Below are 19843 nucleotides of genomic sequence, written 5' to 3' on the forward strand. Positions count from 1 at the left end.
ATTATTTATTCATAATAATATAGTATATGGTACAATGGGGGTAAAACTGCATGTGAATGATTGAAAATGTACAGGAGGCTTGACCCTTCTTCTTCTTCTTTCTTCTGGTCCTCCGGACAATTGCTGAGACAATCTGCAGCACTCTTAACATCTGCCGGAAAACAAGTCCGGTCAAGAATACCGTCTGCTTTGTCAGAGAGGGGGAAAGAACACCAGAAAGCAACCGGGTTGCTCTTCACTGCGCAGGACTGGAAGCTAAAAGCAGACCTGGGGAAAGAGCTGCAGTTTCCTCCCCACATCACGGAGACTACATTGCGGCTGGACGTCGTGTTGTGGTCCGACTCATCGAAGCACGTTTTCATCCTTGAGCTTACCGTGCCGTGGGAAGAACACATGGAGGAGACCTATGAGAGGAAAACAGCCAGGTATGAGGATCTGAAGAACAACTGCCAAAGAAGAGGCTGGAGAGCAAAGTGTTGGCCCGTGGAGGTCGGGTGTCGTGGCTTTGCAGGCCAGTCGCTCTGCAAAGTATACACTGCACTTGGAATCATGGGAGAGTGAAGAAGGAGAGCCATTTCTAACATCACAGATGCAGCAGAGAAAGCGTCAAGATGACTGGATAAAGAGGGCAGATCTGTGGGTTGCTGCTAGGGCACAGGCTGGGATCTGATCAACCCTGGTTGGGTCGCCTGGGTGAGGGTGTATGATGTTGAGAGACCCGAAACACCTGACGACCCCAGGTAACGTCACTGTTGATGTGCCCTAGCTTAGCATCATGCAGGTGTTTCTGTAAGAAGAAATATGTGCTATTATTTAAAGTAAGTCCAAGAAATTTCAATTTGCATACAAATGTAATAAAACTAGCATTTCATTAATGCCAGTGTAAAGAAGACTGAATTATAAAATGCAATTATAATAATTTTCAGTGGGGAAATCCACACTTGTATTTATTCTGTTAAAAGTTTTGTCTTTTCAGGTACGTATAGATTCATAGAGCTATACAGCAAAGAAATAGGCCATTTGGCCCAACTAATCCATGCAAACCAAGATTCCCATCTGAGCTAGTTTCATTTGTCCAATATTCTTCCAAATATTTCCTATCCAAATATCTGTTCAAATACCTTTTTAACATTCATAATAATATAGTGTATGGTACAACGGGGGTAAAACTGCGTGTGAATGATTGAAAACGTACAGCAGGCTTGAACCAAAAGCAATGCAATGGTAACAATTCAGCAGTAAATGATATTTTACGAATAAACCACAAACTAACAACCCACACGGGGCCACAAAACAAGATACAGTAACTGAAGGCTAGAAACAACTGCTTCAAGCTTGCTGGTTCAATGGGTGAACCAGGACTGTGGATCAGAGCTGGGTTTGAATAGGCTGCAGGTGATGAGTTGGAAATGAGTGGCAGGTGATTCCTGTTAGCTGGGTGGAGAATGGGAGGCACCTGCCTTTGCAGACTTGACAGGACACCCCCATGGCAGGCACCCAACAGCTTAGAGTGATCAGGATGGGTCTGCTGGAACTCCTCAATGAGCAATGGATCCAAGATGTGACCACACCTCCACGCTGTGCCCTTCCCAGTTAAGCAGACACTGCACACCGCATTCATAACAATGTGAATCGATCAACCAGTGAACCGTGTACACTGGAACACCTTCCACTATGCTAGGGTCTGAAGGTGTACAATCAGGTGAATTGAGTGGTCCATGGGCAAGGGCCTTGAGATAGGACAAGTGGAAAGTAGGTGTGATCCTGAGAGTCTGTGACTGCTGGAGACAGTAAGTGACTGGATTGATGCGATGGGTACCGATGAAATGGGACGAGAGCTTGTGGGAGTCGAAGCACGGGAGTCAGATCTCGAGTGGACAGCCAGACATGCCCCAGGCTGGAGAAGTCTGGCTGGGCACTGCCATTGGCCTGCTGGCAGTAGGCGCACAGCCCTCTTCCAAGCACGCCAGCAGTGGTGAACCAGCTGGAACCTCCACCATTGGCTCCTCTGTAGGGAACAACGGGGGTTGGCAGCCATAAAGTACTTCAAAGGGTGACGTACCTGTGGCAGGGGAGATATGTAGATTGGTGGACAGCTCGGCCCTGAGCAGATACCTCTTCCATGTGGGAGGGTTAGAAGTGGTGAAACATCACAGCAACTTTTCCACTTGCTGATTGGCTCTTTCTGGTTCTCCATTTATCTGCAGATTATAGCCAGAGTTCAGACTTACTGTGGTGCGGAGGGGGGAAACAGAAATCTACCCAGAAGTGGGAGAACTGTGGGCCTAGGTCCAACACAACTTCCTGAGGGAACTAGGTCTGCCATCTCAGTGGCTGATGAAAGTTTGGGAGGGCAATGAAGAGGGCCACCTTGGAGAACCAGTCCTCCACTGTCATGATCACTGTGGCCCCATTTGAAGGTGGCAGACAATAATGAAATCTATGGTGATGTAGGATATGGGTGGCAAGGGACTGGTAGGGACCACAGGAGACCAGAGTGATACTGGTTGGAGGAAGTGGACCGGGCACGTTAGGGGAAGGCAGCAATAAACTGATATACATCTGTTATCATGATAGGCCACCAGAACTGACATTGCAGAAAATCCAGACTCTGTCATGTACCTGGATGGTTGGAGACGGGTGAGAAGTGGGCCCAGTGGAGAGTCTCAGAGTGCGCTGCCACTGGCACATATAGGCAATTGTCAAGGTTGTCATCCAGAGCAATCTTGGCCACGGGGCCTGGTGGATCTAGTTCTTAAGCTCCCAGATGACTGGGGTGAAGATCTGGGAGGATGGAATGATGAGCTATGGGTCAATCTCCAATGCAACTGAGTTGAACTTGATGTTCTTGGAGAAGGTTATTAGGAGATGGTGAAGTCAAACTAGTTGAAGAAGAGGGCCCAGACAGCCTGTCATGAGATGAGTTGGTGGTGGGTCTGATGTATGGATATGAGAATTTGTTGGTTAGTCCAGATCAGGAAGGGATTGGTGTTTCCCATCAATCAGTATCTCCATTCCTCCAAGGCCCATTTAATGGTGAGTAGTTTCCTTTCTCCTACTCCATAATAGTGCTAGGTAGAGTTGAACTTGTGTAAGAAGCAGGTACAAGTGTACATCTCCCGTTGGGTCCTCACTGGGAGAGGATGACCCTGGCACCCTCGTTAGATGTGCCCATTTCTACCACTAAAGGTATGGGTTGGAATGGTGATAAATAAGAGGGGTGGTGAAGCTCCTCAAAGATGAGGTCTGTGGTAGCAGACCAGGGTATCCATAAGGTAGGTGACTTGGTGAGGGAAGTGAGAGGAGTGGTAATTTGGCTGTAGTTCCTAACAAAATGTTGGCAAAAGCTAGAGAAGCGCTGTAGATGCTTGAGGGAACACATTCAAGGCCATTCAATGGCATCACACACTTTCTCTCGGTCGATGGTTATACCTTGTGTTGAAGGGATGTAACCCAGGAAAGAAATGACTGGTGTGTAGAACTGAAATTTCTCTAACTTGTAGTGCAACTGATTTGATGTCCAAGACGAGGATGTCACAGAGGTGGATGAGCACAGCATTTTGGAGAATGTCAATGGTGAAGGCTTGGAAAATGGCTGGACTATTTGTAAGTCCGATAGGCATCGCCTAGAATTCATAGTGACCAGTGAGTATCATGAATACTGTCTTCCACTCATCTCCCTAGATCAGGTTGTACACACTCTGAAGATCTGGTTTGGTTAAGATTTGGGCCCCGCAGAATGTTTCAAGTGCATTATCCATCAAGAGGAGAGGATAGCAATTCTTAATGAAGACTTTGTTGAGTCCATGGTAGTCAATGCTGGAATGAAGACCCCAAATTTCTTTTCGACAAAGAAAAATCCTGCACTAGCTGGGGACTGAGATGGTTGAAGGAAGCCACGCTGCAGCGCTTTGGCAATGAGGTCATTCATTGCTTGGGTCTCAGGAGGGGAGAGGGAGGACAGACAAACTCAGGCTTCCCTTTCACTGAAGGTGCCTTGAACTTACAAGATGAAGTCAGTGGAAGTTGCAGGCAGGTGGCAGTCAACCAGGCAAATAGGGGGTCATGAGTGGAGAGTCAGGGGTGAGCCAGGATGAGAGGAAGGTTGGATGAGTCAATCCAGAGCAATTGGATGGACTCACGGTGCTCCCAAATGCTCAGGTGCACCCACCCCGGACCCCAAGGGTTGTCCAGCAATGGCCATGATGCAGACGAGGTGAGAGGTAGGCCCAGTAGGGAGTCCAAGATGCATAAGCAGAATCCAGTCCAGAAATAGAGCCATTGGAGTGTGGAGGAGGACTGAGAGAGTGAGTCGGAAATGCTGCTGGAACGAGAGGCCAGGGGCAGCTTACCAATTGGAAGATCCCTCATCTCTATCTGGTGCTGCCTTTTTCCAGGATGCATGGATGATCGGCGGCTCCACAGTAAGCACACAAGTTGTTTCTGCGCCAGTGCTCGTGCTCTTGGTGGGGATGGGAGGGTGTTAAGGGAACTCTATGTACCTGCATGGGTTGCAGAGGTGTTGGTGAGGAGGGTCCTGCAACCTGAAATAATTCTGGGAACAGAACTGGAGATCTGGCTGGTGGTCTGGTGGGTCATTCCTTAAAACGCTTAAAAATTTGGAGTGCTTTTGAGGTCAGTGAGCATTTCACGGGTAGACAGCATGTCTTTCCAGTACTCCGAGAGATTGCAATGGTAATGGGCCAGCAGCTCTTCTGCGATCCAGCCACACTCTGCCGCAAGGGTCCTGAATTCCACGGTGTATCCAGCACTGAGCACGAGCCTTGACACAGGCCAAGCATCCAATCTGCTCTCACCCTGCTACTTGCCAGGTAGTTCCTTAACAGTCAATTCCTCATATGTGTTACAGATGGTGGCTTTATTGTCCCATTAGCAGCAGGTGGGTCAGCGCTTGCCCAATCAGCAGAGAGATGATGAAGGCAATTTAGGCTCAGTCCATTTAATAGAATACAGAGATGGCTGGAGCTCAAAGTGTTCAAAGCACTGGGACAGAAAGTTTTGGCATTGGGTTGGGGGCTGGAATCCAGGGCTCTGAGGGAAATGGTTGACTGGCACAGATTTGCTGTATCAAGACAGAGAGTCGGTTGAGAGTGTTGAGCAGGTGACCAATAGTTTCCTGCTGGTTCAGGATCATGCGTTCCTGTCAGTGGACAACTTCCTTTAGATGAGCATACTCTGCGGGGTCAATCATTTGCTCACCCATCCTGTCAGGAAACGTAGAGGGGACTTGACCCAAAAGCAGAGCAATAGAGACGATTTAGCATTAAACGATATTTTACTAATAAAGGGCAAAGTAAGAAGCCACAAAAGGCCAGAAAACAAGAGAGAACAGATAGTTAACACAACAACGCATAAATGTAACTGAAGGCTCTGAGCAACTGGTTGAGGCTGCCTGGTTCAATGAGTGAACAAGGGCCGTGGATGAGAACTGGGTCTAAGCAGTCTGCAGGTGATGTTTTGGAAATGAGTTGCAGGAGATTCCTGTTAGCTGGGTGGATGGAGACTGGGAGATGCCTGTGTGTTCAGACTCCATAAGTACAAGAGAATTGCTGATAATTCCTTTGGGGAGATAAGAAGGCATTTCTTTGGTTGTGACAGCACAGGAGATCATTCAGCCCTTCAGTTCTCTGCTAGCTTGCTACAAGAACATTGCTGCTGATCCCACTCTCCCAGGCAGCATTTTAAGTACCAGCTATGACAGTGAACTTGAAATTATATCTTTGAATTCTTAATCCATATTTTTGGATTACTTGTGTCGTTCCTTAGCCACCGCCCCAGCACTCTCACCACTGAAATGAAATTAAGTGAATGTTATGAAAGAAAAAAAGAACAGAAAATATGTTGAAAGCCCAAATTGAGGAAAGCGCTACAGGAACAGACTCAGCTGAAGTATATAAACCACTTTTGATGAGTTGGGCCACAAGGGTGTTTCTGTGGTGCAGGATACATATAGGTGATTAGATCATCTTTCTTGTGAAAATGTTTTTTTTAATTTGCAATACCTGGAAAATGGAAGAGACTAGTGTGCAGTTAGTTCAATAAGAAACTCCTGATGGACCTGAACAAGACAGAACAAGAATACAAATACATGGAATGTTTTCAATATGTGAAGAACAAACAATTAAATGCTTGGTAATCAATTACTCTGTGCAACCAAAAATTATGTGGCGCTCTTCTTGGAAATGCTAAATGTTTTCTGAGGCAAAGTTACTAATTGCTTTCTGTGTAAGGCAGACATTTTCCAATAAAATCATCTTGTGAAAACATTTCATTGATTGTTATGTGTCAGTTCACAGAACTTCAGTCATATTTGGACCTGTCCCAATAAGATGAACAAACCTGAGCTCATATAAGCATAAAGTATCTATCCATATACAATTCATGGAGTGTAAAATCCAGCTCCTTAAGTCCTTCCATTTGTACACTATGGATGTACAGATTTGCTATTCTTGTGCACAGTTCATAACATCTGTTGTGTTGGGAAGGGCATTAGAGTATGAAACATTCCCGCTTATTAGAAGTATTGCAGAGTCAGTCGATTTTGATATCACTGAGCACACAAAACTAGTTCAATATCAGTACTGCTAAATAGGACCTCTTAATTGATGCTATGCGTCCAGCCCATGGAGAGAATCAGAGTTTTGCTGCAAGGAAGCGTAAGGGATGTTGACTGCATGATTTAAATTATCACCAATTAATTGCAGATTTGACAATTGGAGAATGGTTTCACTCTCATGAAAGGAAATTTGCACAGGCTAATTTTTGCAGAAGGTTGTGACGTGAACTTCAGATTTTGACATAACACTGTTAGTCCCGTGGAGGAGTGCACTGACCACAGTTCCGGTGTAATGGGAAGCATGAGTGCACAGTGTGGCCAAAGCGAGAGGGGAAGTGGGAAGAGGCTCCATCCTGAAAGGACACTGAGGAACATTCCTACACTGGTAAAGCACAATGCTTCCTGAAATACTGCTTCTCCAAGGAAAAGCAGAAGGTGGACATGCTGCATGTGACAACTTCAACTGGAAGCACAATGAAGAGCAGAGACTTTGTGTTAAAGTCCAGGTGAGTGTCAAGTTTTTATGCTTCTGGATCAATTTAGGTTGGTTTAGGGGGCTTTGGGGTTCTAATGTTTTTACTGCCGCTCGTTCTTTGGAGTGCTTCTGTTTTTGTGGATGTCTGTGAAGAACAAGAATTTCTGCTTGTATACTGTATACATATATTGTATTCTGATATTAAATGCAATTATTGAACTATCTGTTACATGTCACACGGAGCTCACAGACAGTCTCTAATGCAGGAGAGGGAATTCATCTTCTTCACTCTTGGCAGAAAGCAACAGCTAGCTACAGTGGGGACTCTCCAATATTGCAACATGGCTCTGACTCAACTGTTATCAGCTGAGGGGCCGTGTTCCAATGATGAGATCATCCAAAAGCACAGCCTCACTCCCTGAATGTACAGCTCATCCACAACTTACCAGGGCAGATGTTGGCCCCGCCTGCTATTAAGGTAGATAGATAGATAGATAGATAGATAGATAGATAGATACTTTATTCATCCCCATGGGGAAATTCAACTTTTTTCCAATGTCCCATACACTTGTTGTAGCAAAACTGATTACATACAATACTTAACTCAGTAAAAAAAAAAATATGATATGCATCTAAATCACTATCTCAAAAAGCATTAATAATAGCTTTTAAAAAGTTCTTAAGTCCTGGCGGTAGAATTGTAAAGCCTAATGGCATTGGGGAGTATTGACCTCTTCATCCTGTCTGAGGAGCATTGCATCGATAGTAACCTGTCGCTGAAACTGCTTCTCTGTCTCTGGATGGTGCTATGTAGAGGATGTTCAGAGTTTTCCATAATTGACCGTAGCCTACTCAGCGCCCTTCGCTCAGCTACCGATGTTAAACTCTCCAGTACTTTGCCCACGACAGAGCCCGCCTTCCTTACCAGCTCACCAAGACGTGAGGCGTCCCTCTTCTTAATGCTTCCTCCCCAACACGCCACCACAAAGAAGAGGGCGCTCTCCACAACTGACCTACAGAACATCTTCAGCATTTTCAGCAGAAAGTAACGTTTCTACTTTCCAAAGTTCAATGTTCCAAAATAAATTTGTTATCAAAGCACATATATGTCACCTCGAGATTTATTTTCTAGCAGGTATTTATGGTAGAATAAAGAAATACAATCAGATCAATGAAAAGCTACGCATAAAGACTGCCCCACAGTGGGCTGTATCCACTGCTTTTTGTCAGCTTTTCCTTTCTTGGACGTTGAAGTTTCCATACCAGGCTGTGATGCAACAAGTTAGGATACACTCCACTGAGCATCTATAGAAGTATGTCAAGGCTTTAGATGACATGCCAAATCTGCACAAACTTTTAAGTAGAGGCACTGACATACCTTCTTTGTAAAGGCACTTAAGTGCTAGTCCCAGGACAGATCCAAACATGTTATGGGGCAACATGCTGCTGGTAAATCATTCCAACAGTTTGGGTTCATACTCTCAATTTGACCACGTGGGCTTTCCCAGACTACTCCAGTTCTCATCCACATACCTAAAGTTAGTTGGCTACTGAATAAAAGCCGATGTAGGTAAGTGGCAAGTGAATCAAGAGTAGATGATGTGTATGTAATCTATAGGAAAATAAGATGGCAATGGGAACATTCGAGATTCTCTGCTAAGAGCTTTTACCTCCTCTCCTTCCTGCAGCAGCTCAAATGATCCGATTAACCTTCGGAGGTGATCCCAGATACAAAGATAAATATAGAACATAGAATAGTACAGCGCATTACAGGCCCTTCGGCCCACAACATTGTGCCAACCTTCAAACCCTGCCTCCCATATAACCCCCCACCTTAAATTCCTCCATATACCTGTCTAGTAGTCTCTTAAACTTCACTAGTGTATCTGCCTCCACCACTGACTCAGGCAGTGCATTCCACACACCAACCACTCTGAGTGAAAAACCTTCCTCTAATATCCCCTTTGAAATTCCCTCCCCTTACCTTAAAGCCATGTCCTCTTGTACTGAGCAGTGGTGCCCTGGGGAAGAGGCGCTGGCTGTCCACTCTATCTATTCCTCTTAATATTTTGTACACCTCTATCATGTCTCCTCTCATCCTCCTTCTCTCCAAAGAGTAAAGCCCTAGCTCCCTTAATCTCTGATCTTAATCCATACTCTCTAAACCAGGCAGCATCCTGGTAAATCTCCTCTGTACCCTTTCCAATGCTTCCACATCCTTCCTATAGTGAGGCGACCAGAACTGGACACAGTACTCTAAGTGTGGCCTAACTAGAGTTTTATACAGCTGCATCATTACATCGCGACTCTTAAACTCTATCCCTCAACTTATCAAAGCTAACACCCCATAAGCTTTCTTAACTACCTTATCTACCTGTGAGGCAACTTTCAGGGATCTGTGGACATGTACCCCCAGATCCCTCTGCTCCTCCACACTACCAAGTATCCTGCCATTTACTTTGTACTCTGCCTTGGAGTTTGTCCTTCCAAAGTGTACCACCTCACACTTCTCTGGGTTGAACTCCATCTGCCACTTCTCAGCCCACTTTTGCATCCTATCAATGTCTCTCTGCAATCTTCGACAATCCTCTACACTATCTACAACACCACCAACCTTTGTGTCGTCTGCAAACTTGCCAACCCACCCTTCTACCCCCACATCCAGGTCGTTAATAAAAATCACAAAAGGTAGAGGTCCCAGAACAGATCCTTGTGGGACACCACTGGTCACAACCCTCCAATCTGAATGTACTCCCTCCACCACGACCCTCTGCCTTCTGCAGGCAAGCCAATTCTGAATCCACCTGGCCAAACTTCCCTGGATCCTATGCCTTTTGACTTTCTGAATAAGCCTACCATGTGGAACCTTGTCAAATGCCTTACTAAAATCCATGTAGATCACATCCACTGCACTACCCTCATCTATATGCCTGGTCACCTCCTCAAAGAACTCTATCAGGCTTGTTAGACACAATCTGCCCTTCACAAAGCCATGCTGACTGTCCCTGATCAGACCATGATTCTCTAAATGCCCATAGATCCTATCTCTAAAAATCTTTACCAACAGCTTTCCCACCACAGACGTAAGGCTCACTGGTCTATAATTACCTGGACTATCCCTACTACCTTTTTTGAACAAGGGGACAACATTCGCTTCCCTCCAATCCTCCGGTACCATTCCCGTGGACAATGAGGACACAAAGATCCTAGCCAGAGGTTCAGCAATCTCTTCCCTTGCCTCGTGGAGCAGCCTGGGGAATATTCCGTCAGGCCCCAGGGACTTATCCGTCCTAATGTATTTTAACAACTCCAACACCTCCTCTCCCTTAATATTAACATGATCCAGAACATCAACCTCACTCATATTGTCCTCACCGTCATCAAGTTCCCTCTCAGTGGTGAATACCAAAGAGAAGTATTCACTAGGGACCTCGCTCACTTCCACAGCCTCCAGGCACATCTTCCCACTTTTATCTCTAATCGGTCCTACCTTCACTCCTGTCATCCTTTTGTTCTTCACATAATTGAAGAATGCCTTGGGGTTTTCCTTTACCCTTCTTGCCAAGGCCTTCTTATGCCCCCTTCTTGCTCTTCTCAGCCCCTTCTTAAGCTCCTTTCTTGCTACCCTATATTCCTCAATAGACCCATCTGATCCTTGCTTCCTAAACCTCGTGTATGCTGCCTTCTTCCACCTGACTAGATTTTCCACTTCACTTGTCACCCATAGTTCCTTCACCCTACCATTCTTTATCTTCCTCACCGGGACAAATTTATCCCTAACATCCTGCAAGATATCCCTAAACATCGACCACATGTCCATAGTACATTTCCCTGCAAAAACATCATCCCAATTCACACCCGCAAGTTCTAGCCTTATAGCCTCATAATTTGCCCTTCCCCAATTAAAAATTTTCCTGTCCTCTCTGGTTCTATCCTTTTCCATGATAACGCTAAAGGTCAGGGAGCGGTGATCATTGTCCCCCAGATGCTCACCCACTAACAGATCTGTGACCTGACCTGGCTCGTTACCTAATACTAGATCTAGTATGGCATTCCCCCTAGTCGGCCTGTCAACATACTGTGACAGGAATCCATCCTGGACACACTTAACAAACTCTGCCCCATCTAAACCCTTGGAACTAATCAAGTGACAATCAATATTAGGGAAGTTAAGGTCACCTATGATAACAACCCTGTTATTTTTGCACCTTTCCAAAATCTGCCTCCCAATCTGCTCTGCAGAGCAGATATGGTACTTTGGAACTGAAATCTCACCTCCTAACCTTCCTCCACTGGTTTCTTGTTTTAAATAGTATCACCAATTTCTGAATGTCCTCCAGCTACAGACCCACATTCGTCATTGTCATCTCCTTCATGAAAAGGCATCACTCTTAAAATCAGTCGCAGTGATTTCATAAAGTTTTTTGAAAAGGCTATAAACAGGCTCATCTTAAACCCCATCAAAGGCTATTAATAGCATTTTCTAATGTGACAGTCGCACTGGTAATGCCTGAGTATTCGTTTGCTGTTCAACTCCAGCATAATGTGTAATCCTCCTTCGCAACATCAGCAAAACAGAACTGCTGATGAATAACCTTGAAGGTTCTTATAATTCATTCTGTCCTCTTTGTTATGCTTAAAAATAAGAAGTAAATTCTTCAGATGATTAAGAATGAAAACATTAAAACTCTCAGTAATTATGATGCTAGACCTTGGTGTCTGATGGCACTTTCAGTCAATGCTCTCATCCATCTTTGAAAAGTGTAGCCAGGAATTGTGGAGTGAAGAGGTTCTCCACTGCCATCTTGCTGTGACACAGGTTGAAAATGCTTTAATTATAAAGTATCTTCTTTACATTTATGGTAAAAATAGCTGTTGCATTTTCTATATATATAAAACATTGCAAAACTAAGGTAAATCTGAAAAACATGGTGCATCAGAACATGATAATGAACCAATATCAGGGCAGGGCAGATGACTCTAACGTGCATCATAAAGGAGAAGAGCAATGGAGAGGCATAGTACATTAACACAGAATATTACAGCACAGTACAGGACATTTGGCCCACCATGTGGTGCCTACTCCAAAATCAACTCCAAGATCATGCTTCCCTCCCACATAGCTCTTCGATTATCTTTCATCCATATGCCTATCTGAGAGAATCTTACCAAATGTCACTAATGTATCTGTTTCTACCAGCACCCCTGGCAGCACATTCCATGCACCCACCACTGTAAAAAGCTTACCTCTGGCATTCCCTCCCCCTATACTTCCTCCAATCATCTTAAAATTATGCCCCCCACTATTGGTCATTTCCACCCTGGGAAAAAGGTGCTAGCTGTCCATTCTATCAATGTCTCCTATCGTCTTATACACTTCTATCAGTTACCTCTCATCCTCTTGCACTGGGAAAAGAAAAGTCCAAACTCGCTTAACCTTTCCTCATTAGACATGCTCAGTAATCCAGGAAGCATCCTGATAAATCTCCTCTGCACCTTCTCTAAAGCTTCTACGTCCTTCCTCTGAAGAGGCAACCAGAAATGAACAAAATACTCCAAGTGTGGTCTAACCAAAGTTTCATAAAGCTGCGATATTACCTCACGGTTCTTGAACTCAATACCCTAACTAAAGAAGGCCTTCCTAATCACCCTCTCAACTTGTGTGGCAACTTTGAGGAATCTATGGATGTGGGCCCCAAGATCCCTTAGCATCTTTACCAGAAAAGCTGCAACAGTGGAAGAAGGTACCTCCAGCTTTTCAAGGGCAATTGGTATTGATCTATAATGGCAGCCTTGACAGAAACACCTAGATGATTGAGCTAAAGACTTGGTTGATTTATGTGATGAAATGCATTCAATAAGACATAGTAGTTTTAATGTCCTATATCCCCTCTGTAACATTCTATTATCTTATAGTATACTTAAGCTTAAATGCAACCGAAAATCCAGACAAAAGTAACTGAAAACATTGTGAAAGGTATGAGATGCACCAGAGAGGAAAATAGATAAGTACAAAATAGCAAAAAAAAAATACAACTGGCTATTTATTTTCAAAAGCTTTGCCAAAAACTGACTAAATACTAACTGATTGTCTAATTCCATATGAAGCATTTACTAAGAGTTGTGCTTTGGATAATTACATGTCCTTGGATAGAAACTTATCACAACTTTCAGGTTTGATTTATGTGGTTAATTGAGAATCCATAATCAATGATCAGCCCAATTATCTCGTTGTCATTGATCTGCCTGTCAGAAAGGGAAGCATTTGGCCCCATTCTGGATGAGGTCTGGCCCACGATTCCAAAGCAGCATGTTGAACTTCATATTATCTTTCATAGAAGACGTTAAACTTGGGATCCAACTGCATTTACAGATGAGTGTAACAGATCATTATAAGCAAAAAATGGTGTTCAAACAGTTGGGATTAGTACCTTTATAACAGTGTGGTCATCCAAAACTCAACTGCTTACATCTTCATTTGCATGTATAAGCAATATCTCAAGTTCAATTTGCATTCTTGTTTTCAAATTCCTCCATTACCTCCTTCCCATATCTATAACCTACTTCAGTCCACCAAAAAGCATCAGTGTCTGCACCTTCCAATTCTGGCCTCTTGATCATATTTGGAAAGGCGTGTCACTTGTGTGTTTCATATTCTTTTCCAAAAAGAATCAAGTTTAAATTCCTGGGCACCCATGCTAAGAGGTCAGTGTGGTTGTGTAGGGGCAATGTCACTGGACTAATACATTTAGAGAAATGAAATTTGAATACTCTGTTGGCATTTTGTTAATCTAATCCAGATCTTCAAGGCACAAGTATCAAATTACATCAAAAGGTATAAATGATTGATATTAATAAATGGTGAGTAACAGAGTCCAACCACCACTCCTTTTCAATCTCTACACCAGTAACATTCCAGCAACCACATGGCACAAATTCATCCAACTCCCTAAGGTAGTAGAACAGACACACAATGGAGACCTCCAAATGCTGGAGTACATTGTCTAGATACAACACTTGAAATTCAATGCAGCTAAAACATTAATCTTCACATTCCATTCTAAGAACACCTAGGCTATCAGATCCATATGAGATTCTGTGGTGTTTCCTTCACACAGGATTTCGGACTCAAGTATCTGGGCTCAGATTAACTAAGATACTCAGATGTTAGCATCTTTCAGGCGTAAAAGTACCAGCAGAAACCATGTGGGGAAATGTTGTCCAAACACTCTGAAAATTTACACCAACTCTTGTCCCACAATCAGGTGCTCCTTAACCTGATGTAAGAACTCACATGTAAAACTTATCAACAGATACATCAGTGTTATGGAAATATTCAGGGGAAAAGCACACAAAATGAAACATACACAAAGGACTTGGTCTTGGCCCAAAAAGTCAACTGTTGATTCTTCTCTATGGATGCTAACTGACCTGTGTGTGTTACGCTGGATTTCCAGCACCTGTAGAAACTCTTGTGGTTGTATTCAGGGGAAATCTCAGTGCAGCTTAGCTATCATGACCGCTAGTTGTCTTCATCCTCCCAACATCAGGAAAGAAGCTACTCTACTCGATCTTCAAATATGCACAAGCAAAACCAACTGAAGCCCCACAGAGCTGATGGAAATGGAAATGCCACTGTTGCCCAAAAGTATGTCTGCAACCAATTGTGAGAAAGCTCAATAGCTGTGACATCATGAACAAGGACTGAATTGAAGATCTTGGGATCACTCCCAAACCACCCACAACAGCAGCGGCTATCACCTTTACAAATGGAAAGGTGACTTACATTTCCATCACCTTGCTGCAGCCACAGTGAAAAACAATCTCTTCATCACTGACTACTAGATGTTTACACAGGAGATAACAAAGCTATACATCAAACAGCCTTGTATTTATTCTTTTGTTTATGGGATAGAAATATTGCCAGCAGTATTTATTGCACGTCCTAAATATAAAGATCAACATTCAAGATTGCTCAATGTCATTTCCAGTACACAAGTGTAAAGGAGAACAAAATAATTGTTACTCCGGATCTGATGCAGCATATAAAAAACACACTAAGATAAATAACACAATAAATATAAATACATAAGATATCTATATGCAAAGATTGAGATCTATATACAAAGAGGCACTAGGCGCAGGAGTCTCTACATAGGGTAACTCTGATAGGAAATTATAAAAGAGTCATGGTGGAGGGGTAGTGGTGGAGTGGGTTAGTAGGTGGAAGCGTTGATCAGTCCTACTGCTTGGGGAAAGTCACTGTTTTTGAATCTAGTGGTCCTGGTGTGGATGCTATGTAGCCTCCTCCCTGATGGGAATGGGACAAACAGTCCATGAACAGGGTGGGTGAGATCCTTCATGATATTGTTGGCCCTTTTCTTCTATACCATTCTGTACATATATCCTTGATGTGGGTAGGCTGATGCTGGTGATGCATTGGGCAGTTTTGACTACCCATTGTAAAGTCTCTTAAATACCCTTTAAACAGCTGCTGTTTTGAACTGCTGCTCTTGTCCTTGTCAATAAAGGCTGAAGGATGGGTATGGGGCTTTGTTAGAGCCACAGTGAATTGCTAGTGGAAAAAGGCTTTAGGAGTGGATGAATGCTAGTTCTATGGTTTGTTCTGGATGGTCAACCCCTTTGCATGTTGTTGGAATCGCACATGCAACCAAGTGTAGAGTATTCGCAATCACTCTCAAACTTAGGACTACTTTGGAGAGTCAGTAGATGAGCCACTCACTGCAGGATACATGAGCCAATGACCAACAAGTGTAACTGAACACTATATGATAATCAGTGAGCACTTCCACTTCTGACCTTGTGACGGAAGCAGAGTTGTGCAAAAACACTGGCCTGTAGCAATGTCTTTAGAGATAAAGTAGTTGATGTCTAGCAGCCTCAGTCTCATTGGATACACTTGAGAAGGCAAATACTAGAAACTGAAGCAACAAATGAGAATAAAGTGGAACTTAGCAAAGCCAGCAGTTTCCATTGAGGAAAACTTACCTCCATAGATGCTGCCTGACTTGTTGAGTTCCTCCAACATCTTAGAACATAGATCATTACAGCACAATACAGGCTCTTCGTCCTTTTGACCCACAATGTTGTGCCGACCTTTTAACCTACTCTAAGATCAATCTAACCCTCCTACATAGCCCTCCATTTTTCTGTCATCCGTGTTCCTATCTAAGAATTTTTTTAATTACCTGAAGTATCTGCCTCCACCCCCATCTCTGGCTGGATGTTCCACTCACACACCACTCTGTGAAAAAATCCTACCTCTGAAATCCACCCAGTACTCTCCTCCAATCACCTTAAAATTATGCCCCCTTATGTTAGCCATTTCTGCTCCGGAAAATCTTGTTTGTAACCTCAATCATAATCTTCAAATGAAGTTTGATTCCAACCAGTGGAGTGTTATCTTTTGTTTCTAATTTACTTTGGTTTAATCAACCGTACAGTCAATGGCTGCCTTCGTGTCAAGAGCAATTACTCTCACATCAGCTCTGAAATTCACCTCTTTGATTGCTATGTTTATTTCAGATTTCCAAAGTCTGTATTATCTTGTTTTCCAATTCAATATTTTACAGTTTTTCTTTTTTGCTTTTATTCTCTCTCTCTCTCTCTCTTATTCATCTCCTCCCACTCACAGGTCTCTAGATAGATCAGTTCTTGTTAAAAAAAAGTTTCATCACCTCTCTCAGCCAGTACCACCTCAGCTAGTGTTACTTGATCTCCCTTGGACACCAATTCTAATGAAACATTCTCTTAGCTCTCTCCACCTTTTTTCTGCAATTTAAGACAAGTTCAATTTCTAACTTTGCTCAGTTCTAATGAACAGTCGTTGAGTTGGCTCAGCATCTGTCTCCAACTTTTCACGAGGTTGGATAATTGCCAGGGCTGTACCTGCACTGGAATAGCTTGGCTAGGGGGCAGCTAGTTCCAGAATGCTTCTGCTGCACCACAGCAAGGTGCCTGGTCCCATAGACATTGTGGTGTCTGATGCGCTCTGCTGTGGGAGTGAATTAAACACCATTGTCCACTTGGCAGTTCAAGCAGGAGCCGGCTACAAATGCCTTAGCTTTGCCTTTGGACTTCTGCCATCTTTCTGATCGGAACTTTCTTGGAACCTTCACCAAGCCAATAACTACTAAATCGGCCACCAGGTTTCTCAACAACGATTGGCAGGAATAGATAGTTTTGGTCTGACCCTTTGGTTGAGTTTGTTTAGTTCTGTTTGGAGTTGGCACATGCAAAACCCTGTGCTGCACCTTCACCAGATGGCACATCTTTAGTCAGTATACCAGCTGCAACTACGCTCTTCAGTAGTCCGCTGAGAATTATGGTCGGTCATTTGGTTTAATAAATGTGTGATAACATGGAACAAGGAACATGTGCCAGATTCAGAGGCATAGTAAACGGTGAGATCCCGATCCTGTTGATGCCCTACGTTGCATCATGGATGTCTGGTAATGAGCTGCCAGGGTATCTTCTATCTCTCCTGCTTACAACGGAAGGTATCCTGGTGTGAAAGAAAGGTGTATCTCTCCACAACGTCCAATCAGTGGTTGTACTTAAAAATATTGTCATAATAGGCACTTGCAACAGGAAGATTGCTGAGGACAATACAAGCTGATTTAACCCTCATATTTTCTCACCATCTGAAGCTATGACAAATGGCTAGGTCAAATTGATCTCTTCTGATGCCATTTCTGGCTCTGGGATTTGAAATCTTCTATCTAGAATATATTCTTCACCCTTATTACTCACAATGCTTCTTTCTGCGTTTCTCAACATGGAAATTTGCTGGTTTATTATCTTGTAAAGAATGGCAAGAAGAATGCTCCCCTATCCTAATTTAACTTTGTATCATTAGTTCTTAATCGGGTCTGAAATAATTGTGGATGTTTTCTGGAGCTACTCCTCTCTCCTGTGCCTCTGTGTCGCCATTTCTGGTGGCAGGACAGGGTGCACCCAAAGATTGTGTTAGACCTTGGCTATCAAGGAGAAGGACTTTTCAAGGTCATCTATGACCACATCCACTGTTGCTGTTCATTCTGGGTGGTCTTATTGTATCTCAAGGTAGCATTTTGATAAAACCAATAGACTTATGAACGGACGATTAAAAATACACCTGCTTTCTCTGAATCTGAGGTCACATATGTGCATTGGCGAAAAGATGTCCTGCACTGAAGTACACTGAAACTATTGAATGGATTGCAAAGTTCAACATTTGTTCATAGTTTTTTTGTCAGCTGTTTTTCAAATACTAAATGAATAATAACTTATCTCTTCCATTTCACGCACGTCTGCTCTTACTCCATCCTCCCACCACCCTACCAGGGATAGGGTTCCCCTTGTCCTCAGCTACCAACCCACAAACCTCCGCGTCCAGCACATAATTCTCTGAAACTTGTACCACCTCCAATGAAATTCCACCAGCAAGCTCATCTTCCACCCCCCCCCCCCTCCACTCCACTTTCTACTTTCCGCAGGGATCACTGCCTACACAACTCCCTTATCCATTCATCCCTCCCCACTGATCTCCCTCTTGGCACTTATCCTTGCAAGCAGAACAAGTGCTACACCTGACCCTACACTTCCTCCCTCACTGCTATTCTGGGCCCAAAACAGTCCTTCCAGGCGAGGTGACACTTCACCTGTAAGTCTGTTGGGGTTATTTGCTGTGCTTGGTGCTCCTAGTGTGGCCTCCTGTATATTGGTGAGGTCCGACGTAAATGGGGAGGCCACTTTGCTGAGCATCTACACTCCGTCTGACAGAAGAATTGGGATCTCCCAATGGCCACCCATTCCAATTCTGAATGGCCATGTCCATCCATGGCCTTCTCCACTGTTGTGATGAGGCCACACTTTGGTTGAAGGAACAACACCTTATATTCCTTTTAGGTAACCTCCAACCTGATGGCATGAACATCGATTTCTCAAACTTCCAGGAATGACCCCCAACCCCCTCTCCTTCACCATTTCCCATCCCCTTTTCCCTCTCTCACCTTATCTCATTGCCCGTCTATTGCCTCCCTCTGGTGTTCCTCCCCCCTTTACTTTCTTCCACAGCCTTCTGTCTCTTCCACCAATCAACTTCCCAGCTCTTTACTTCATCCCCCCCCCCCCACTTCTGGTTTCACCTGTCACCTTGTGTTTCTCTCTCCCCTCCTCCCACCTTTTCAATCTACTCCTCAGCTTTTTTTTCTCCAGTCCTGCCGGAGGGTTTCAGCCCGAAACATCGGCTGTACTTCTTTCCATGGATGCTGCCCGGCCTGCTGAGTTCCTCCAGCATTTTGTGCGTGTGTTGCTTGAATTTCCAGCATCTGCAGATTTCCTCTTGTTTGTGATTTTATCACAGAGTTGCGAGATTGTCGCAAAGAAAATCTGACTTCATCAAAGTTTTTCCAGGTCTCTGAAGCTACGTGAGCTGTAGGGAAACGTAATCCCAATCCATTGTTAACTGCCCTGTAAAGTGAGCCAGTCGGCTCCTCAATACATCAGAACCAGTACAAGGTGCGTCTGAAAAGAGGGTACATCATCATCCTCTTCCAGGAAAGACAGGCCAAGAGGTGGTGGTGCCATGCAGATCCAGGTACCACGGTTGGATCCTACTCTCTCAGGTGTTGCTCACATGGACTTTTCACATTCTCCCGCATCCCGGAGATGTACTGGTAGCTTAATCAGCCAGTTTCTGAATTACCCCTAATGTAGTTGATTGGCAGACAAATAAGGGGAAGTGGTGGAATCTGTGAGAAAATGGGCCAAGGGAAGTAAGTCGGGAA

At 44.0% G+C, this 19843-nt stretch overlaps 1 long non-coding RNA gene across 1 annotated transcript in view; it reads right to left on the bottom strand.

Moving 5' to 3' along the window:
* Nucleotides 1-212: 212 nt before the first annotated feature.
* The window catches only part of LOC140735481 (uncharacterized), a 34320-nt gene continuing 14689 nt past the window's right edge, over nucleotides 213-19843 (bottom strand). Inside the window, exon 3 of the long non-coding RNA XR_012100755.1 lies at nucleotides 213-404. This is a non-coding gene — a long non-coding RNA (uncharacterized lncRNA). The remainder of the gene's footprint in view (nucleotides 405-19843) is intronic.

The sequence above is a fragment of the Hemitrygon akajei genome, chromosome 11, assembly GCF_048418815.1.
Source record: "Hemitrygon akajei chromosome 11, sHemAka1.3, whole genome shotgun sequence".
NCBI lineage: Eukaryota > Metazoa > Chordata > Chondrichthyes > Myliobatiformes > Dasyatidae > Hemitrygon > Hemitrygon akajei.